Here is a 24266-nt window from a genome sequence, read left to right as displayed (position 1 = left end):
ATTAATATGGAGCAACTGAGGTTGGAGCATCAAGAGCATTCCACCATCCTCAATGAAATAAGAAAAGATCAAAGGGATATGAGGGAAGAACAATAGAGACAAGGGTGTGGCATTGAAGAGATCAAGCACTACATTGGATCCTCAAGGAGGAGTAGTAGCCGCCATCACTAAGGTGGATTCGTTCTCTTAATCCCCTTTTCTTATGTTATTTTTCTATTTTCTGTTATGTTTTATTGTCTGTTCTCTTGTTCTTGTTGCATGATCATATATGTCTTAAAGTTATAAAATGTTCTATATATCTCTCACCTTACTTAAAAGAAAATTTTATTTGAAAAAGAATTGAGAGATACTTGAATTTTGACTTTATCTTAAGGATAGTTCAATTATCTTGATGTGGTGTCATTGCTTTTGTTTTCTAAATGTATGAATGAACAGTGCATAATTAAAATTGGAATTAAGAATGTTGGCTCTTGAAAGAATGATGAAAAAGGAGAAGTATTATTGGTAATCTGAAAAATCCAAAAATTGATTCTTGAAGCAAGAAAAAGCAGCAAAAAAAAAGCAATAAAAGAAAAAAATTATATGCTTATGCAAAAAAAAAAAAAAAAGCAGAAAAAGCCAATAGCTCTTTAAAGCAAAAAGCAAGAGCAAAAAGCTAATATCCCTTTAAACCAAAAGGCAAGGGTAAAAGGATCCAAGGCTTTGAGCATCAATGGTTAGGAAGGCCAAAAAGAAACAAAATCTTGGCCTAAGCACTCCAAATGGACAGTGTCCCTAACTATATGCTTGTGGTGTGAATGTCTCAAGTAAAAAGCTTGAGACTGAGCAGTTAAAATTGTGATCCAAAGCAAAAGAGTGTGCTTAAGAATTCTAGACACCTCTATCTGGGGATTCTAGCAAAGCTGAACCACAATCCAAAAGGGTTCACCCAGTTAAGTGTCCGTGGCATTTATGTATCCGATGGTAATACTGGAAAACAAAGTGCTTAGGGCCACGGCCAAGATTCTAAAAAGCTATGTTCAAGAATAAAAAATAACTAAACTAGGAGAGTCAATAATATCATCTGGATTCTAAGTTCCTAAAGAGACCAACACTTCTGAGTTTCAATGGATAGTGAGATGCCAAAACTATTCAGAAGCAAAAAGCTATTAAGTGTCGCTCATCTAATTGAAACTAAGCTTCATTGACAACTCTGAGATTTATTGTATCTTACTCTTCTTTTTATCCTACTTTGTTTTTAGTTTCTTAGGGACAAGCCACATTTTAAGTTTGGTGTTGTGATGAGCGGATATTTTATACGCTTTTTGGTATCATTTTCATATAGTTTTTAGTATGTTTTGTTTAAGTTTTATTAAGTTTTTATAGGTTTTAGTGTAAAATTCACATTTTTGGATTCTACTTTGAGTTTTTTGTTTTTATGCACTTTCAGGTATTTTTTTGGCTGAAATTGAGGAGCTGGAGCAAAAGTCTGATTCAGAGACAGAGAAAGTGCTACAGATGCTGTCAAGATCTGACCTTCTTGCACTCAAAAGAGCTTTTCTGGAGCTACAGAAGTCCAAATGGAGCATTCTCAACGGCTATGGAAAGCTAACATCTAGGGATTTCCAGAAATATATAATAGTCTATATTTTGCTTCAGAATTAAAGGCCCAAAACTGGCATTCAATGCCAGCCATCTACCCTAGTCCAGGCGTCCAACGCCCAAAGAGGAGTGCCCAATGTCCAACGCCCATAAAGGTGTTCCCAGCCAGCGTTCAATGCCCAAGGAGCATCCTAGCACGTGGAGATCACTTAAGCTCAGCCCAAACACTCACTAAATGAGCCTCGAAAGTGGATTTTTGCACTAAAAGACTGTTTTACCCTTCTTATGTAATCCTTAGTCATCAATCTAGTATTTATTTGAGAACTTTTACACTTTTGAGAGAGTCAAAGAGACCTTTTCGAACACTTTACACGTTTTCATTGTATTTTCTATCAGTATGAGTCTCTAAACCTCCTAGGTTGAGGAAAGGAGCTCTGCTGAGCTTTATGGATTAATGAAAGTATTACTGTTCTATCTTCAATCCGTGTCTGATTCTCTATTCTAAGATGTATCTTCGTTCTTCATCCTTATGAATGCGTTGAAGCGGCAGAAGGTTATCTCATTCTATATAGGTTCAGAGTGAGTCTTTCATCAGACAATGATGAACAACTAGCTTGATTATACATCTCTTAGACGGCTAATCCACGACTTTGTTGGGGACTTCTCGAGACACCAGTTCAGCCGAGGTATGGGGAGATTAGAGTCTTTGTGGTAGAGGCTAGAAGCAAAGGCGCAGTATTCTCTGATCTGGAAGATTCGACCTTGTCTGTGGCGTTTTGAATAGGCTCACTAAGGGGAATGGACTGCAGGATCTTTACCCTCAATCAGACTGGATCTACACTAACCCTGGGGTTCAGCTCTAGAGGAGAATTGGCTACCTCTCAAGAAAGGCGTTGATCACATACAGCGTGCCATAGAAGAAATCATTCACAGTTGTAGGAGACAGTAAAATCGAATTGATCCAGAAGAATAAAGCATTTCCGAAGCCTTAACCATCTTCTTATCATTGCTTTCACCATCAATTGAGTAACGTTTTCTTTATTTTACTTTTATGTGTTTTAAACAAACAAACAACTTTTCTATCTGCCTGACTAAGATCTAAAAGATAACCATAACTTGCTTCAAATCACAATCCTCGAGGGATCGACCCTGACTCACTCATGTATTACTTGGAGGACCAGTGCACTTGTTTGTTCAGTTGTGCGATGTTTAATTCTGCGCACCAGTTATCAGCCAGGGCAGTGGGCTTATTACCTTCGTTGGGATTAGAATTGGATGTGGTTCGGGGTTTATTGTTGTGAGACAGGGGGTAGTTAGCTTGTTTTGGGATCTTGCTTGCTAGGGGTTCATTGCCAGGCATTGTTACATCTTTCTCATTAGGCTTGGCAGGGCTATCTTTTTTTAGTGCTTCAAGGTTGGTTTTGTTTTCCATCTCGACCTTGGATTCACCAACCACTCTGAGCTCATCATGCTCATCATCAACATACAGAACAATCTCTTTCCCCTCTAGAAGTTCGGGTGATGACACTACATGCTCAAAGTAAATATCAACCAGTCTATCATTCTCTTAAGCCATGAAACACATCTCTCTTAATTCATCATCAGAATTCAGAGCTCTTAAACCACTGTCTAAACTCCTCCTAGGAACATTGGTGCAGAATTTACAACCACAAACTAACCGATAAGTGCACCGGGTCGTACCAAGTAGTACCTCAAGTGAATGAGGGTCGATCCCACGAGGATTGATGGACTAAGCAACAATGGTTAAGTGATTTACTTAGTTAGACAAACAGAAAATGGTGTTTGAGAGTAAAAAGAGCATTAAACAGTAATTTTAGAAAATTAAAAGACAGGCAAATAAATAAGTTGGGAATAAAATATGGAGAGAGCAGCTAAGGTTTTAGAGTTATCTATTTTCCGGATTGACTTTTCTTATTAACTATTTTAATCATGTAAGATTTAATTCATGGCAAACTATATGTGACTAGACCCTAATTCCTTAGACCTTTCTAGTCTCCTCTAAAATTCATTAACCGCCAATTCCTTAGTCAATTAATTCTAATTAGGGGGTGACGTTCAATTCTAGCTATATGCCACAGAAATCCTAATTACTCAAATATAAGAGGATTATATGTCACGTATCCCGTTAAATCCAGATAATTAGAAATTTAGGAGAATATATTTTCAAGTTGTTGTTCAAGTAAATAGCTTTTCCAAGTTATACAAGAACTCAATTAGAAAGAGGTCATACTTCTGTTCCACCCAATTTCATAAGAAAAAGAACAAAAATAATTCTTAAATTATAAATCAGTACATGAATTAAAATAGAAAAACAATAGAATCAATCCATACAAATAGACAGAGCTCCTAACCTTAACAGTGGAGGTTTAGTTGCTCATGGTTCAGGGAGGAAAACTAGGATTCAGGTAAACTGTAATTTACAGAATGAAAATAGAATGGAATAATCCCTAGAAGAGAAGTTTCTTTTCTCTTTTATATCTAATCCTAATTAATTTTAAATTATAATTTTAAAAACTAAATAATATCTTTTTCCTATTTTAAAATAAAAAATAAAGTTTAAATTAGAATTAATTAAAGCAATCCGCGCATCTTCAATTGATGAATGGGGGCCACTTGCTTCGTAGGAAGGCACGCCTAACTTGGCACAGAGCTGCGCCTTACTTGGAGTCACCAGTGTGTGTTGGTGTGCATTGCTTGAGCACTGCACCTTACTTGAGTATATCCTGCACCTAACTTGAAAGGAGTAACTTCTCTTGCGTGTTGTTGTTGAGCATTGCGCCTAACTTGAGAGATCTCAAGTTAGGCGCAGCCTAGGCAGAGCTTCTTGGGCGTTCTTCTTTCATCCTTGCGCCTAACTTGAGAAATCTCAAGTTAGGCACAACCTTGGCTGCGCTAGTGGAGAAGAAGTATGGACTATTATATATCGTTGGAAAGATCTAGAAGTTAGCTTTCCAACGCCTCTAGAATCACGTTCATTGAACCTTTGTAGCTCGAGATATTTAGGTTTAAGCGCAGAGAGGTCAGAGTTGACAGCATCATTCGCCTTCTTCTCTTTTTCTGCGGAAACTCCATCAAATCCAGCCAAATGCTACCTAAAATAAACAGAATTTCATACAACTCAAAGTAACATCCATAGTGGCTAAAAGATAATTAATTCTTGATTAAACTCAACAAATTAAATGCAAATTCACTAGAAAAATATAGGAAAGATGCTCACGCATCACAATACCAAACTTGAATTGTTGCTTGTCCTCAAGCAACCAAACTAATATAGGCTTAGGATGTGAATTCTCATGAGAATGAGAGTTCAATTAAGCTCATGTCTCTTCTTATAGTGGGGTTTACAACTGCAATCCTGAATAGTTTTGGCATCTCACTCTCCTTTGAATCAGAAGGTTGTCACTGTCATTCGGAATTAGAATCCGGATAATATTATGAATTCTAATCTTTTGTACTTCAATTTAATCCTTGAACACAGCAAATTTCCTTTGATTCTCTTTTCTTTGGTGCTTTGCACCTTGAGCCTAGCCGTGACTTTAAATGTTTTGTCTCAAGCTTTACTTGACACAGAAATACCACAAGCACTTAACTGGGGAACTCTCTTTAAGTTCTGATTTTTCTTTCAGTTACTCCCAGACAGTGGTGCTCAAAGCCTTTGGCATACTCTTGTCAAATGCATTTGATCTCGACTCTTGGTGTTCTGTCTCAAGGATTACTTGACACAATCACACCACAAGCATATGACCAGGGAAACAACTCTTTGAGCTTTTAATCATGTCTGACCTCCCTAGTCATTGATACTCAGAGCCTTGGACCTTGGTTTTATTTTTCTTTTGCTGTTTCTTTTGCTTCAAGGATTAAACTTTCACTTATTGCAGAGAATTCATAATAGTTCTCTAAATTCCTGTTCCTTGTACATCAACATTCTTTGATTCAAATTTAAATATGCACTGTTCATGTCATGCATTCAGAGTCACAAAAAATACCACCACATTTGCATAAATGATACTACTCTTAAAATTAAACCTAATTTCTCATGCACTACATCTTTTCTACTTTCTTTTTTTATTTCAAGCTCAGTGGGCAGTACATGAGACACCTTTCAACATTAAAGCAAATAACAGAAAATTTCAAAATAGTAGAACTAAACTAGAACCTAGGAATTCATCTAATAAAGGATCATGCAATAATAAAATAAACAGAAAACAGGAAAATGACATAATAAGAACGAGAGGAAATATAGAATGAAAAGAACTCAACCACCTCAGTTATCCTAGTGGCCATCTCATTCCTCCGGCTGTGCTCCTTGACGTTAGGATTTTCGCTAGTAAAGAATTTCTTAAAACAATCGCGTTGTAGATATAGTTTCTAAACCAACAAAAATCCCTTCGTACAAATGTTTTGATTGTCACAAGTAACAAACCCCTAAATAAATTGATAACCGAAGTATTCAAACCTCGGGTCGTCTTCTCAAGGAACTGCAGGGAAGTATGTTCTTATTATTGGTTATGGAGATTGTAAATTTGGGGTTTCAAGAATGAGGAACAAGTAATTTAATGGCGAGTAAATTAAATGGAAATTAAAATAAATAAATGGCAGTAAAACAAACTTTTGGCAAGGTATGAGAAATTGGAAGTCCAGTCTTAGTTATCCTTATCAATGATAATAAAAATTGAATCTTAATTCCACTTTGTTAACCCTTACTAAGGCAATGGAAGGTCAAGGGATTAATTAGTCTGATCTTCGGATCCTATTTATTTCCTGAGAAAAGATTGGGATTATTGAAAAATAATTCAATTAGCAAAGATAACAATTATCAAGCATGTTTGAGTTTGATAACTCCTGAGTTACTGATTTCTTAACCAAGGTCAAAAGGAAAAAAAATAAATTTACTGGAATAAAAATGTCTTCAGATTAGGAATAACAGTGACATAAATAAAAGAAAGCAATATTAAACTGAAATACCTCAAATAACATTAATTTGAAAGAGTAATCTGTAACATGGAAGAATTCATAAACTAAATTGCAAAAGTAAATAATTAAATTGTTGAACCTGGTAACGAGATAATCCTGAAAGCGAATAAAATCCTAAATCTAAATCCTAATCCTCAAGAGAGAGGAGAGAACCTCTCTCAAAACTAAATCTAAATCATGGAAAGTGACTAATTGGAGACTTTTCCTGAATGGATGCATTCCCTCACTTCATAACCTCTGGTCTATGCCTTCTGGACTTGGATTTGGGCCAAAAAGGGCTTCAGAAATCGCTGGAAGTATTTTCTGTAATTTCTGGTGCGTGGCCTCTGTCACGCGTCCGCGTGGGTCACGCGGTCGCGTCATCTGGAGTTTTCCTTGTCACACTATCGCGTCGGTCAAGCGTCCGCGTCATATGCGATTCACTCAAGGCGCGCGGTCGCGTCAGTCACGCTCTCTTCGCACTGGCATGCGGCCGCGTCGTCCATGCGATCGCATCACTGCCAGTTTCTTCAAAAACTCCGTTTTATGCTTTCCTTCCATTTTATCCTTTAAGTCATTCCTGCCCTAGAAGATCTGAAACTACTCAACACACAAATCACGGCATCGAATGATAATAAAGGGTAATTAAAATAATTAATTTTAAAGCATAGGAAACATGTTTTTCACAAATATCACATAATAAGGAAGGGAAAGTAAAACCATGCAATTAATATGAATAAGTGGGTGAAGGATTGAATAAATCACTTGAATTAAGCACAGAATATATCATAAAATATGGGTTTATCAACCTCCCCACACTTAAACAATAGCATGTCCTCATGCTATATCCAAGATAAAAAGTAAGGTTAAAGTGGTGGAATGTCATGCAATGCAATCTAATCTAAATGCGACTACCTAAATGAATGATGCATCATGTAATTCTAATTTTTATTCACTTGAATATAAAGTTTGCATGTAGTTGAATTAATTCACATTCTCAAGGAGTCATATATATATATAGCCAAGCCTTAGATAGTGATAAAGTGCCTTTACAATTGAGATGGGAGAGAAAAATATTTTATAAACTTGCAAGACAATTAATAATTTAAGCAGAGATATACGTTAATGAGCTATTGAACCCTCACTGGATTTTTGTGTTTACTCTCTAATCACTCAGTGTTTATTGGGTTAATCACTCTATTCTTCTTTTTATTCTTTCTTTCTATAACTTTGTTCTTCATCTAACCAATCAACAATTATAGAATATAGACATACCAAAAATCATGAGGTCTTTAATTAAGGTTGTAATGGGGCCAAGGTAAAGGTAAGGGTATATGTATAAGGCTAAGTGAGCTAATAAGTGAATCCTTAATTAGTCTAAGATCTTACCTAACATACATATTTTGTAAAGCAAAGCTTCTTTACCTATTTTCCCATATTTTCCCACTTTTGATGTTACATGCTCATGCCTTAATGTTTATTTTTATCCCATGTGCATTACCTTATTTTGCATTTGGGGAATCTTTTTGTGTCCCCTTTATTCAAATACTGAAAAATAACATTATATATATATATATATATATATATATATATTTAATGCACATGGTAATTCAATTATTTGGATTTCACATGAGCATGCTTCCCAAAGATTTTTATTTTGAATTATTTTATTCTTTTCAACTTTTCTACCTTTTATTTTTATCATCCATGTTTCCAATAGGTTTCCCACATGTAAACCATACACAATTTCTATCTTAAGCTAACCAAGGATTCAACTTGGGATTTTTTTTTTATTTTGTTTTTTTGCTTAAGGCTAGTAATGTGGTTTATAGAATAAAAGGGGATTTAAAGGCTCAAGGGGGCTAACAAGGGTGATATAAAAGATAGGCTATTTTGGGATAAGTGAGCTAAAAATCAAACAATGGCCTCAATCACTCTCTTGGTATGTAGTTATATTCTATAATCGGACATATAGATTAAAACAAAGTAAAGAACACCAGAATAAATAAGAAGGACAGAACACACAAGAATAAAATTTATAGTTTGAATGTAACCTTACAATTAAGCTCAAAACTCACAGGCTGTGTGTTCTCTAGCTCAAAAATCATTTATCAGTTATGTATGTCATGCAGGTTTAGTTAAAAATTCCCGTTATTCTCAATGTAAAACTTAAGGTTTTAAAGTTCTAGTGTTTCTCCTTGATGAAATGTTGTTAACTAACTAACATGTAATGCTATATATACAAGTTGTGTGGATTGTTTACATTAAAGTCTTCTAGTTTACTTCCTTTTTATTTTCAATCTAAGCTAAATTATCATATGCTAAAAAGGGTAAACTATACTAATTTATCCACGTTATTCTATAACTAATAAGTTAGAATTGCAAACTAAACTAAATAACTAAAATATGAACTAAAGTGCAAGATGCAGAAATATAGTAGAAATACATGAAAAGAGTGATATATAAGTACTGAGAAAATAAAATAAAAATAAAGAGAAAAATACAAAAAAGTAGCAAAATAAAGTAAAAGAGTGTAGTGGTTCACCAAAAAAAAACGCCAGAGATGGCGACCTCCCCACACTTAAAATGAAGCATCGTCCCTGATGCTCAGACAAGCAGGGAGTGAAGGGGTGTCATCACTGGAAGGATGGGTAGCTGGAGTCTCTGTGGTGGTGGTCTGAAGATCTGCCTGCTGCAGAGGAGGTGCTGACTGGATAGGGACCTCTGGGTCTGCAACCTGAATCTGATGCTCAGTCTCCTGCTGTGATGCGGCCTGCTCTGTGCCTGCCTGCGCAGCCTCTCTCTATGGCTGGGTCTCCTCCTCGTTCTCATCCACCTCCTCCTTATATGGCTCTGATGGTGTGTCAGGCTCGGAGGGGATGACACCGCCAACTCGTATCATCAGCTTTAGGTGCTCATAGCGTCACTTGCTGCGACGCTCAGATCTCTCATATCGGCGCCGGCTGCGACGCTCCATCTGGTCCAGCTGTTGAAACAAGCGGTGTACGAGGTGATAACCTGGCTCTGAGGCAGGTGGAGGTGCAGTGGTGGTAGCAGGGGTAGCTGGGGTAGCTGTGGAGGAAGAAGGGCCAGCAGATGGTGTGGCTGTATGATGAGAGAACTTTTGCGTGGTCCAGAAATTTGTGGATAAATCCTCGTTGCAAGTATAGTTTCTAAACCTTCAAAAGTCCTTTCATACAAACGTTTTGGTTGTCACAAGTAACAAACCCCTTTTTAAAATTGATAACCGAGTATTTAAACCTCGGGTCGTCTTCTCAAGGAATTGCAGGGAAGTATGTTCTTATTATTGGTTATGAGTCTTGTAAATTAGGGGTTTTAGAAAGTAAGGAAGCAGTATGTTGAATGACAAGTAAAATAAATAAATAACTGTAAAATAAGCTCTTGGCAAGGTATAAGAACTGGAAGTCCTATCCTGGTTATCCTTATCAATGGTGATGAGAATTATATTTTTGCTCCCACTGAGTCAACCTCTAACTGTGAAGGTAAGTCAAGTGGATAAATCAATTTAACACCTAAAGTCCTAGTCAACTCCTAAGGAGAGACTAGAGTTATAGGAATTTAAATCAATCAGCAAAGATAATAATTATCAATCACGATGAGTTTGACAACTCAAGAGTTACCAATTAATCAGCCAAAGCCAAAAGGGAAAAATATCTACTTGAATGAAAATAATTTGGATACATTGAGAGCATGAATAAATTAAAGAGAGCAATCATAAGTCTGAAATACCTCAAAATATATTAAACAAAGAAATCAAATATAACATGAATATTCATAAATTAAATTAGGAAAATAAATAAAAAGAACGTTGAACCTGGGATTGAGAGTCACTCCTAAAACTAAGAGAAGTCCTAAATCCTAATCCTAAGAGAGAAGAGAGAACCTCTCTCTCTAAAAACTACATCTAAAACTATGAAAAGTGAATTATGAGAGCTTTTTTATGAATGGATGCATTCCCCCACTTTATAGCCTCTAATCTGTGTTTTCTGGGCCGCGAACTGGGTCGAAAACAGCCCAGAAATCGCTGGAGAAGAATTCAAACACGCTGATTTTCGTCACTGCGACGCGGCCGCGTGGGGCACGCGTTCGCGTTGCCTAGCATTAGAGCAACTATGGCATATTATATATCAAATCGAAGCCCCGGATGTTAGCTTTCCAACTCAACTGAAACCGCGTCGTCTGAACCTCTGTAGCTAAAGTTATAGCCGTTTGAGTGCGAAGAGGTCAGGCTGGACAGCTTAGTAATTTCTCCAACTTCTTGTATTCCTTCCACCTTTGCATGCTTCCTTTCCATCCTCCAAGCCATTCCTGCCCTATAATCTCTGAAAACACTTAACACACATATCAAGGTATCTAATGGTAATAAGAGAGGATTAATAATAAGCAAATATAAGATCAAAGAAGCATGTTTTCAATCATAGCACAAAATCAGGAAGGAAATATAAAACCATGCAAATATTATGAATAAGTGGGTAAAGAGTAGATAAAAACCGCTCAATTGAGCACAAGATAAACCATAAAATAGTGGTTTATCAACCTCTCCACACTTAAACATTAGCATGTCCTCATGCTAAGCTCAAGAGAAACTATAAAGATGAAGAGGAATGGTAGAATGTATGAAATTCAACCTATCTATATGAATGCAACTACATGCAGAATGTTTTTACCTACTTGGTTAAAAGTAAATCAAATTCTCCAAGAATATACATAAATCAGATTTCACTAATTCAAATCATATAATAAAAAGCAAGTAAACTTGTAAGAAGATAGCTCATGAAAGCAGGGAACATAGAATCAAGCATTGAACCCTCACAGGAAGTGTATATGAACTCTAATATCTCAAGTGTCTAGGGTCAATCACTCTACTCTTCCCTAGTCATGCTTTCTAAACCTTGTTCTTCATCTAACCAATCAACAAAAATTTAGTGTACTAATGCAAACATCATGAGGTCCTTTCAAGGTTGTAATGGAGCTAAGGTAAAGGTGAGGATATATATATGGTTAAGTGAGGTATGAATTGAATCTTTAATTAACCTAAACTTTCACCTAACATACATATACTCTATATAATTCTAATTCATGCCTAGCTACCCAAAATTCTCACTTTTGCATCACATACTCATGTATCAATTTTTCTTTTTAATTTATCACATGTGCATTGATTTTTCATTAACTTAACATTGGGGTAATTTTGTTCCCTTATTTATTTATTTATATTATATATATATAATTTTTTTTCTTTTTCTCCTTTTTTTTTGAATCATAAAAGCAAACATAACTTATCAATGCACATGGATTCTCCATTATTTTTTTTTCTATTTTGGTTTTTCATGAGTAGGTTCCCAAATTCCCAATATTCAAATAAATTAGAAACATGATACATTCCCTTATTAACCCAAGTTCCCACAATTTCCCCACACTTAGTTGATGCACAATCCCTATCTTAAGCTAACCAAAGATTCAATTGGGATTTTTAATTTGTTTTTCTGCTTAAGGCTAGTAATGTGGTTATAGAATAAGAGGGGATTAAAAAGCTCAAGGTGGCAAACAAAGGTGGTTGAAAGGGTAGGCTTATTTGGGATAAGTGAGCTAAAATCAAACAATGGCCTCAATCATATGCAAGCATGTAAATACACTAAATAATCGACATATAGATTGGAACAAAATATAGATTACAATCATAGAGAAGGGAACACACAGTAAAAAAATATTTATGGTTAAATAATGTAACCATGTAAATAAGCTCAAAATCTCACAGGTTGTGTGTTCTTTGGCTCAAAAAACCATGTTCCAAATACAACTTCAAACAAATTTTAATAGAAAATTTTTTTTTTCAATTTAAATTAGTGAAATACTATAAAAATTTCTTGAAAAAGAAAATATTACTTCAACCAAGTAGTAACTAAATGCATAAAATCAAATAAACATGCAATTAAATATGCAAATGCAACAACTAACAAGAAAAATAAACCATTGGTGTTGAGATAGAAGGTACTAACCCATGGAGATCGGTATCGACCTCCCCACACTTAAAGGTTGCACCGTCCTCGGTGCATGCTAAGATGTACAAGTGGACGGGTTGTTCCAACTAATGCTTTTCTTCAAGGATTGTGCAGATGGACTTGTTTGTCTCCCCTTATAGAAGTTTCTCCTTTTTCCGTCTTCGGTGGCCAGCCTGAAAGAAGAGAAAAAGAAGAAAAGTAACCCAAAAGATAGAAAATAAATAAAATATGGGTGTTAATGCCAAATGATAAGGGTTTCATTTACATGGAAGCTTCAACATGTACGTGAGAAAACAATAGAAGCCATGGCATACTAGTGGTGCAAAATTTGCAACAATGGGGAAGAGAGTGGGTAATGAAAGACAATGTAAGTTCATGTCAATGCAAAAGGAATATCAGTAAAATAAAAAAATTAGCATTGATTTAAATAATATTACCCAATCAGAATAAAACAAGTCATGAAGCACCCAAAATAATTCAAGAGAAAATGCAATAGTTAAATAAGAAAATTTTAACACCAAAGGAAAAATAATTAATTTTAGAAAAGAAAATAAAAATATGCACAAAATTAAAATGAATGAAATATGCAAATAAATTAAGTAAAATAAAATGGAGGTGAAAGAAAATAAGAAAGGAAGAACAAAGAAATAAGAAAAGATAAGAAATATAAGGATTAGAGAAGAAAAGATAAGAAAATTGGCTGATCTGTATATTCTGTGCGCCGCTTGTGACGCGGTCGCGTGCGTGACGCGGTCGCGTGCGTGACGCGGTCGCGTGCGTGACGCGGTCGCGTGCGTGACGCGGTCGTGTGGTGCGCGATAAGGTCAGGTGACGCGGACGCGTGGGTCACGCGATCGCGTGGCCTGATTTGTGCAATTGGCGTGAGTGCAGCCTCGCGGTCGCGCAACTCTCTGTTCAAAACTCTTTTGCCAAATTATTAGGTGACGCGGTCGCATGGGTGACGCGATCGCGTGGATGGCTATATTTGATAATGACGCGGCCGCGTGGGACACGCGTTCGCGTGGTGAGGCTTGGGCTTCCAGCACGAGTCCAGCCCAACTCCAGCTCAACTTTCTGCCATACACCCATTTACGTCGATTCCACAGAGCCACGCGTTCGCGTGGGTGACGCGGATGTGTGGGGAAGCTATTTTTCAAATGACGCGGTCGCATCGGCGACGCGGTCGCGTGGATCAATTTGTGGCATTAGCGCGCCTCCAGCCACGCTTTCGCGTGACTTTCTGTTTACTTTCTTTTCTTCACAACGCACTTGTGACGCGGACGCGTCAGCAACGCTGCCGCGTCGCGTGCGTGTTTTTTTTTTTTTATAATCTGAAAAAAAAATATGCAGAATGTAGTGTTAATATGAATGTGATGCAAAACTCCAGATTCAATAAAATAAAACTCGAAAACAAATAAAACTAAATAAAAAGGAAAAAGGAACGATCATACCATGGTGGGTTGTATCCCACCTAGCACTTTTAGTTAAAGTCCTTAAGTTGGACATTTTAGTGAGCTCCCTGTTATGGTGGCTTGTGTTTGAACTCATCCAGGAATCTCCACCAATGTTTGTATCTCCAGTAACCTCCGGGGTCCCAAACTAAGCATGTAAAGCCCTTAAGAAGCTTCAAACAGATTCTTAGGCTCCCGGGGTAACAAGTGTCAGAGCAGATTCCAGGATCTCAAATCTTCCTTTTACACCCATCTTTATCGGGATCTGTATTTTTCCAACTGGGTGATAAGTAATTTGAATTCTCACTGCAGCTACCAAACAGCTTCCTAGACCCATTCAATTGAGCTCTACACCAACCATTGCGTTTAAAGCTTCCAACCATAATGAACCTTGCAGGACAATTCGTACCATTGACCATCTTCCTCTTACTCTTAATGTTACAAAGAGCTCTAAGTTGACCATCCGTCTCCAGTAGCCCATATTCAAGTGGAATTAGAAAGCTAAGGGATATGAATTTTACCCACTTGAATGTTGTGAAGGATGATGGCAACTTAGGGGAAGGTATTTTTAATGAAATTGCAAGCTCCACTCCCTTGTGCTCTTCTCTGATAATTACCACCTCTTTGCAAGCTTCTTCAATTTCAACTGCTTCCTCTTGGTAGCTTTCTTCCAATTCAATCTCCTCTTCATTGCTTTCCAAGGGCATGGGAGGTTGTGCTTCTTCTTCTTGAATCTCCATCTCTTGATCAACCTCTTCCAAGTCTTCAACTGTGATATGCCTTGGAGGTTGTACACCCTCCTTAGCATCAATTTCAAACGTCTTGGAAGGGGGTTCTATGACTGGACTTTCCCATGGAGGTTCTGCATCTCCTAAGTCTTCAACCACTTCTTCTTCTTCAATAATTCCGGCTTCCTCTACTTGTTCCAGTACAAAGTCATGCTCTGTATTGTTCACTGGAGTTTCTAGTATCTCCTTCATGCTACGTTCTTCATTAGATTGTCCACATGAAGCCATGGGGGTTCCTTGAGTGTCCGAACGTCGGGAAGCTAATTGATTTATCGCTTGCTCCAATTGACGAATGGTTGCCTGAAATCGATCCACTGTTTCCTTGAAACGATCCTTTGTCTCTTGATGCACTCGGCTTTCATAAATAGGATCATAGTGCTCTTGGATTGATGGATATGGAGATGGTGAATATTGAAGTGGTGGTTTTTGTGAGTAATTGAGTTGGAATTGGGGTAGTTCTCTATATGGTTCATATGGCTCATAAGGTGGTTGGTATGGTGGTTGAGGGATAGGGTCATATAGAGGTGAATGGCGGAAAGGGGCTTGTGAGTATGGTGGTCCAAAGTTATATTGAGGAAAGGGTTCATAGGCACATGGTGGTGGTTGTTTATAGTCCATTGGAGGTGGTTGTTGCCATGAGGGTTGATCAAATCCTTGTGGCTCCTCCCATCTTTGATTGTTCCAACCTTGATGCCTGTTCTCATTGTAATTTCTTCTTCCTGCAACATAGTTGTGACCAGACTCATAGCCAAAGGGGTGAGAGTTCACAGTAGCAAATAAAAATTAAAAACAAAAATAAAAACAAATTTAAATTAAAAGGTTATTTAAATTTTGAAATTTTGAATTTTTAAATTTTTGAAATTTGAATTTTTAAAATTTGAAATTTGAAAATTTTTAAATTTGAATTTTGAAAATTTTTAAATTTGAATTTTGAAATTTGATTTTTGAAATAAGATAAGATAAGATAAAAATTTTAAAATAAAAACCAATAACCTCTTAATTTACGAAAAAGCAAAAAAAATAAAAATAAAAATAAAAAACAAATCAAAAAGCAAATATTTACAATAACCAATAATAAGGCACACACAATCATAAGTCTGAAATACCTCAAAATATATTAAACAAAGAAATCAAATATAACATGAATATTCATAAATTAAATTAGGAAAATAAATAAAAAGAACGTTGAACCTGGGATTGAGAGTCACTCCTAAAACTAAGAGAAGTCCTAAATCCTAAACCTAAGAGAGAGGAGAGAACCTCTCTCTCTAAAAACTACATCTAAAACTATGAAAAGTGAATTATGAGAGCTTTTTTCTGAATGGATGCATTCCCCCACTTTATAGCCTCTAATCTGTGTTTTCTGGGCCGCGAACTGGGTCGAAAATAGCCCAGAAATCGCTGGAGAAGAATTCAAACACGCTGATTTTCGTCACTGCGACGCGGCCGCGTAGGGCACGCATTCGCGTCGCCTAGCGTCAGAGCAACTAGGGCATATTATATATCAAATCGAAGCCCCGGACGTTATCTTTCCAACACAACTGAAACAGCGTTGTTTGGACCTCTGTAGCTAAAGTTATAGCCGTTTGAGTGAGAAGAGGTCAGGCTAGACAGCTTAGTAATTTCTCCAACTTCTTGTATTTCTTCCACCTTTGCATGCTTCCTTTCCATCCTCCAAGCCATTCCTGCCCTATAATCTCTGAAAATACTTAACACACATATCAAGGTATCTAATGGTAATAAGAGAGGATTAATAATAAGCAAATATAAGATCAAAGAAGCATGTTTTCAATCATAGCACAAAATCAGGAAGGAAATATAAAACCATGCAAATATTATGAATAAGTGGGTAAAGAGTAGATAAAAACCACTCAATTGAGCACAAGATAAACCATAAAATAGTGGTTTATCACTGTATCACCAGAAGCAGTGAGGAATGGAGGTCTGTAGCCCAAAGCCAGAAAGTTCCTGCTGTGCGGGATAATCTTCTTGCATTCTGCAGCAGGTGGCCTCTCATCAGCATCCTTCCAAGGCACGTCAGCTCGACGGCCTAGCTGTGTAATCAGATAGGGAAGAGTGCCTCGGACATGGACCCTGGCCATATAGTACCGGATAAAGCGTGGCAAGTATAGGTCCTTACCCTCCATCACACACCATAGGAGGGTGATCATAGCGGAAGGGATCTCTGTCTCATGGGTACTCGGCATCACAAAGTTACTCAGGATCTGATGCCACAGCCGAGCCTCATCGTTCAAGTATGCCCGCTTGATTTCCTTAGGCATGGTGGTGTTCTGACCCATGACCCATGGAACAGTCGGATCAAGGGCGATCCTCGCCTTGACTGCATCCCAATCAAACCTCATGAAGCGCATGTCCTCCTCAGCTTTCTGATAACCATCTAGCTGATCAGATTTAGGCAGAAGCTTCAAAACATCCTCAGTTGCCTCTTCAGTGACCAGTATCTGCTTCCCCTTAAGGTTCACTGCATTAGGTTGAAGTAATTGCAGTAGAATTCCCGTACCCAAGATGCATTTACCTCAGTCAGGTTTCTCTCCATGAAGAACCAGTCTCTTTGTTTGATCTGATCAGAGGTGTATTGCTGGAGTTGTAACAACCACCCTTCTAGAAACAAAATTAAATTTAAAATTTTAAAATCAGTTAGGAGATAAGTTTAGAATTTTGAAATTTTGGATAGGAACCTAGTAACCACCCTCAGTTTGAAATTTAAAATATCCCAACCACCCTATCCCCAAATGTATATAAATAGGGGAGCACCCATAGGTAGAAAAATCACTCATCTCAAACACTAATCCTCTCCCTTCTCTCTCTACAAAGAAATAATATTCTGCGGGCAAACACAAGAGGCAAGCTCAAAGAAGTGTTAGGAAAAAGAGTAGGGAATTATGTTTTTTAACGCTTGGCATGTGTTATGTTCCATTTTAATTTCTTCCATTCACGAATATTGTCATGGCATTAATTATCGTTCCCTCATCCTTTATTCATGTTGATCATGTCTGTCCATCATGTCATTCATGCCTTCTTGAATCCTTAGTATATGTATCCTTATGATGTTCATTCAAATACTCATTTAGTGCCCTTTCATATGATTATATTGTCATAATGTTATTATTACTCCTTTAAAACCAAGAGTACATGCTTGCTTAAATATTTTATTCTATTCTATTAAATGCATCTATGTGACTTGTCATAATGTTATTATTACTCCTTTAAAATCAAGAGTACATGCTTGCTTAAATATTTTATTCTACTCTATTAAGTGCATCTATGTGACTTGTTATAACGTTACCATTACTCCTTTAAAATCAAAAGTACATGCTTTCTTAAATATGTTATTCAAATATTTAATATACATCCTATTCTATTAAGTGTATCTATGTGACTTGTCATAATGTTATTATTACTTCTTTAAAATCAATAGTACATGCTTGCTTAAGTATTTTATTCTACTCTATTAAGTGCATCTATGTGACTTGTTATAACGTTACCATTACTCCTTTAAAATCAAAAGTACATGCTTTCTTAAATATGTTATTCAAACATTTAATATACATCCTATTCTATTAAGTGCATCTATGTGACTTGTCATAATGTTATTATTACTCCTTTAAAATCAAGAGTACATGCTTTCTTAAATATTTAATATACCCTATTCTATTAGGTGCATATCATTATGTTATTGTTACTCCTTTAAAGTCAAGAGTACATGCTTTCTTAAATATTTTATTCAGATATTTAATATACCCTATTTTATTATGTGCATGTCATTATGTTATTATTCCTTTAAAATCGAGAGTACATGCTTTCTTAAATATTTTATGCAATCATTTAGAATGCCCTATTATCTGCACCTTGATATGACCCCTTTCCATCCATGCTATATTATTACCAAGATCTTTTAATTGGAAAATCCATACATATGCTAGAATCTCATGATTTTCATACATCCCTTCATCATCATAATTGTCCCTTTTCTTGCATGATCTCTTCTTATATGATTTTTCTCTCGTGTATGTTTAAACAACCTCATTGTAAATTGAACTGAGGAAATGATCCTTCAGCTCGCAGTATCGGTTTGCAAACTTAATCGGGTCAGTAGCAGAAAGTAGCTGGTCAGCCTTCTTCTGCGGGGTAAAGTGTTTCTCCCGCCAGGAGGCATCATGCATGAGATCTATGATAGACATAGAAGATTCTCCTCTTTTACGTTTTCCAGTGGTAGCCTTTCCTTTCCCTTTTCTTTGGGAATCTGACATCCTGAAAAACAGAAAGCCAGGATATAATAAAAACAGGAAAACAACTAAGCAAATAGCAAACTAAGCATATAGTGGTAAAGGAGCAGGAGAGTAATGAATATGAGCTAAGTAAATGTGCATTAAGGATTGAATAGGAGTTAAAAGTTCGAGAAGTAAAATTATCAATCCAAAATGTATGAGAAATCATGTTATTTAGGAAGAATGATCATCATGCCTTGGTTAGAAGGTTAAAGAGAATAGTGAAAAACCAGGAAAAATGTTTTAAAAGGTTAGGTTTGGTTAGAATTGAAAAAGAGGTTAGGAGGTTAAAATTAATGAGTTAGTAAAAAGTGGGTAAAGTAAGTGGCATAATGATCATATTCCAAGTAACAAGCATTCACAATTAGAAGCTATAGGTAACTCATATCCAAACAAGGAAATTAGATTGATGATGATTCAGATAGATATAGAAATAGCAAAAATTGGAATCTAAACATCAAAAGTGCAAATTATGAACCAGGAAATCAAAAAGAATAAGAAAGCTTGCCCAGGCATTCATGAATTGGTTTGGTAAAAGCAGAGGAAAGTAAGATACAAATTGCCAAAACCAAAACATGAATGAAAAATAAAACAGTTTTTAAAAAAATTTGGGCAGCATTCCGGCTAAAATTGGATGTTCCCGGAAAATAAATAGCAACAAAACAGTTCATATGAATTAAAACATAGCTGCAATTATATATAAGGAATATGAACATGGAAAAGCAATGTAAAAAGCAGCATGAAACAAGAAATTATAGCATATGAACAATAGCAACATTACAGAACATCAGAATTGCGAAAATTATAAAGCAATAAACACAAACAGCGCAATAATCAGGCCTAAATCCACTAACCACATCCTAGGCTACCTAACAACCTAAAATCCTGGGTGGTCGGCGGGGTGGCGGCGGTCGGTGATGGTGGCTGGGTGGTGGTGCTTGGTTGGAGAAGAAGAAAGGAAGAAGAAGGGTTGGGGGCACGAATGGTAGGGTTCGCGTGACTGGAGGGTTATAAATTTGAATCCACGGGATCGCGTGGGGCACGCAGTCGCGTGGTTGGGCTGACATGTTGGGTGACGCGATCGCGTGGGTGGCGCGATCGCATGGAATAGCTAAAAGAGTGAATGACACGATCGCTTGAGGCATGCGATCGCGTCGCTAGAATTTGTGCGAAACGCACAGTTCCAGCGTCGTTTCAGCGCAGCTCTCTGTTTCCTTTTGGGGTGTTGTGCAATCCATGCGACGCGGTCGCGTCGCTCACACTGTCGCGTGGGATTGATGATGTGCAAGTGACGCGATCGCGTCAGGGACGCGATCGCGTGGGCGTTTTGTGCAAAGCACACAATGGCCGCACGATTCCAGCCTAACTTTCTGGACGTTGGATCCTTACGCCGATTTCCATATCACGCGGCTGCGTGGATGACGCGGACGCGTGGGGAGTGTTTTCGCAACTTGACGCGATCGCATGAATGATGCGGTCGCGTCGGGCACCCTTTTTTTAATGCAGGTATGCAATTATGTAGTATGCAATGCGAATGAAGAAGATTCAGGTTCAATTGAAAAGGAAATAAAAATAAATAACTCGAAATAAAACTGAAAAAGAAACGACCATACCATGGTGGGTTGTCTCCCATCTAGCACTTTTAGTTAAAGTCCTTAAGTTGGACATTGGATGAGCTTCCTGTTATGGTGGCTTATGTTTAAATTCATCCAGAAATCTCCACCAATGCTTGGAATGCCAATAGCCTCTGGGGACCCAAACTAGGCATGTAAAGCTTCTGAGTAGCTTCAAACAGATTCTCAGGCTCCCGGGGTGACGAATGTCAGGATAGATTCCAAGATCCCAAACTTGGCTTTTAAATCCGCCTCCATTCTGATCTACATGTTTCCATCCGGGTGGTTTAAAAAGTAGATTCTCACCACGGTGACCAAACGTTCTCCGTGATCCATTCAATTGAGCATGATACCAATCCGTGCACTTCGAGTTGAAGCGCGGAACCTTATTAAACCTTGTGCACCAGCTCTGAGTATGAGCCATTTCCCTCTTACCCTTAAAGCCGCAAAGAGCTCTAAGCTGACCATCTGTTTCAAGCAAACCATATTCAAGTGGAAAAATAAAGCTAAGGGTTAAGGATTGTACCCACTTGAAGCTTGTATTGGGTGGTAGTGGCCTTGGGATAGGTGGTTCCAGTGGTTCTGTAAGTTCTACTCCCTTGTGCTCTTCTGTGAATTTCTCCACTTCATTACAGAATTCTTCAAATGCAACATTGTCCTGATCAAAGTCTTCTATGTCTTCCTCATCACTTGAGTCATAAACGGGTGGTTGAGAGAAGTCTACCTCCGCGTCATCTTCGTATTCATATGGGGAAGAATCTTCGACATCAGAGAATTCACTTGCGGGTGCAAGTTCATCACTAGGAGAACTTGACTCGTGACTATCATCATCAAGGAAACTTGCTTCTGGGATTATTCTGTCTAGTTCTTCGTAAAAGATTTGCTTTGGGGGTTATGCACTGGCCTCCTTAGTATCAATTGTAACATCCTTGACAGAATTCTCCACAACTCTGGATTCCCATGGGAGTTCAGCGTCTCCTAAGTCTTCAACCAACTCTTCTTCTTGTATAATGACAGCTTCCTCTACCTGTTCTAGTACGAAGTCAGGCTCTGTCATGTCCACTGGAGTCTCTAGTACCTCCGTCATGCTACACTCTTCATTAGTCCACATGGTGTTGTGGGGGGTTCTTGAATGCTCGAACGTGTAGACAATAATTGACTTATTGCTTGCTCCAGTTGATGAATAGTTGTTTGAAGTTGATCTGCTGTTTCCTTGAGGCGAACCTCTGATTCTTGGGGGGATAGATTTGGACGTGGTACATGGGGAAGTGGTGGTGTTTGGGAGTAAGTGGATTGGAATCCGGGTAAATGAGGATCATATGGTGGCGAATGGTGAAGAGATACTTGTGAGTGTGGTGGTTCAAAGTTATGCTGAAAGGATGGTCTATAGACATGGGGTGGGGCTTGTGGGTAGTTACAAGGTTATCCACCATATCTATTAGCTGGGTATCCATTGCAGAATGGTCTTTGTCCATGATATCTCGGAGGGTGTTGTTGCCTAAAGGGTTGATTAGATCCTCTTGGCTCCATCCAAAAATAAACAAATAAACAAGTAAAAGAAAAATATTTACAATAACCAATAATAAGGCACACGTTTGCAGTTCCCCGGCAACGGCGCCATTTTGACGTTAGGATTTTCGCTAGTAAAGAATTTCATAAAACAGTCACGTTGTAGATATAGTTTCTAAACCAACAAGAATCCCTTTGTACACGACCGAAAGTTGTGCTAGAGTGGTGTTGGATTGGTGCTGAATGCACAATTCTTTCCACGCGGCCGCGTGACCAACGCGACCGCGTCATATGCTTATATTGACCACTCACGTGATCGCATGACCCACGCGATCGCGTCACCCTATATTTGGCAATTAATGATTTTGAACAGAGAGTTGTGCGAGTGCGAGGCTGCCCTTGCGCCAATAGCATAAAACGGGTCACGTGACCGCGTGACCGACGCGACCGCGTCAATCAGTTTAAGCACAAGTCGCGCGACCGCGTGCCCCACGCGACCGCGTCGCTTGCGCCGCACAGCTTCCCTGATTTACCAATTATCTTATCTTTTTCTCCCCAAATCCTATTTTCTCTTTTCCCTCCTTATTTCTTCTTCCTCCCTTCTTCCTTCTTCCTTCTTTCTCACTTTTTACACTCTCTCTCCCCCCCCCCATTAACAAGGTTTTTCTTTTCTTCTTCCCTCCTTACTTTTCTATTATTCTTCCTATTTTTATATGTTATCTTCTTTTCTTTTCTTTTTACTTTCATTATTCATATTTTCTTTTTCTTTCTTTTTTTTTCCTTTTTACTTGGTGTTAGAAATTTATTTGAGTCATTATTTCTCATTATATGCTTGTGGATTGTTGTAAATTTGTTTGACAATTATATATTACTTTTTAAAGGGTTGCTTGCATGTCCAATTTAATACTTTCTATACCTTAATTATCATGCATGCTATGTGTTTGTGAAAAAGCCCATATGGTATTATGCATTTTTCTACATTATTCTACTATTTAATGCTTGCTTTTCACAAAACCCTTCTTATATTTTATTACTTTAAATATAATTGTTATTACAAACAGATTGTTAGTTTGAAAGAATTGGTAATCTAACTTGGACATTGAATGCTTGATCTATGCTACTCATGCCTTTGCCTGCATGCCAATAAACCCCTTGCATTCAATTGTCCTCATATGCACTTGCTATATTTCCATTGGTGCCCTTTTCACATGTAGTCATGACCATGTGTTAACGACATCCTCTTTACCGTGCATCGATTATCACTTATACAACCCTCTTCCTTGCTCTATCTCTTTGAACTTAATTTACTTCCTCTTTCCTTTTTCAGGATGGCCACCAAGAAAGGAAAAGAGAAAGCTACTCTCAAACAACCAGCAAGAAGAGGAACAAAGAGAGCATTAGTGGCAGAACCCTCTTCAACTGCGGTAAAGCCCTCAACAAAGAGAATTAAGAGGATTATAAAGGTTGATGATAAAGAAAAAGCCTTCCCAGCAAAGGACACTGCGCGATTTCCCAATCGCTACTGTGAGTAGATGTTCCCCATCCTGGCAGAAAGGAGTCACAACAACGAGTACCTTCTTCTCCTCCCAAGCCATATTGCTACATTTGTTGAGCCGCAAATTGCACGAAGACAATGGGGTTTCCTACAGAGACAGCCAAGGCAGGTCAATCTTTCTTAGGTAGTCGAGTTCTACTCTAACTTCCACCTGCCAACCCTGTAGTCTGTCTTTGTCCGTCAGAAGCAAGTCCCCATTACAGAAGAGGCCATTCAAAAAGCTCTAGGTCTTCCCCCTGTTCTAGAAGGATTAGATGCCTTTCAAGAAGCCGCACTCAAGCGCCAGATGTACCAATTTGACTGGAACGCTGTTCTCAGAGTTATTGCACTACCTGGCAGCAGATGGATCTACGGATACCATCGTACCCGCCCTAAGGGAATATCGGCTTCAGCACTTACCTTGGAGGCTCGCGTATGGGCACAGATCATGTCCTATTACGTCTTTCTGAGCACTCACGAGTCCTCCTTCACTGCGAACATGGC

Source organism: Arachis ipaensis, chromosome B06 (assembly GCF_000816755.2).
Source record: "Arachis ipaensis cultivar K30076 chromosome B06, Araip1.1, whole genome shotgun sequence".
In the NCBI taxonomy this organism is placed as follows: Eukaryota; Viridiplantae; Streptophyta; class Magnoliopsida; order Fabales; family Fabaceae; genus Arachis; species Arachis ipaensis.
The sequence above is the reverse complement of the archived record's forward strand: the minus strand, read 5'-3'. Positions refer to the sequence as shown.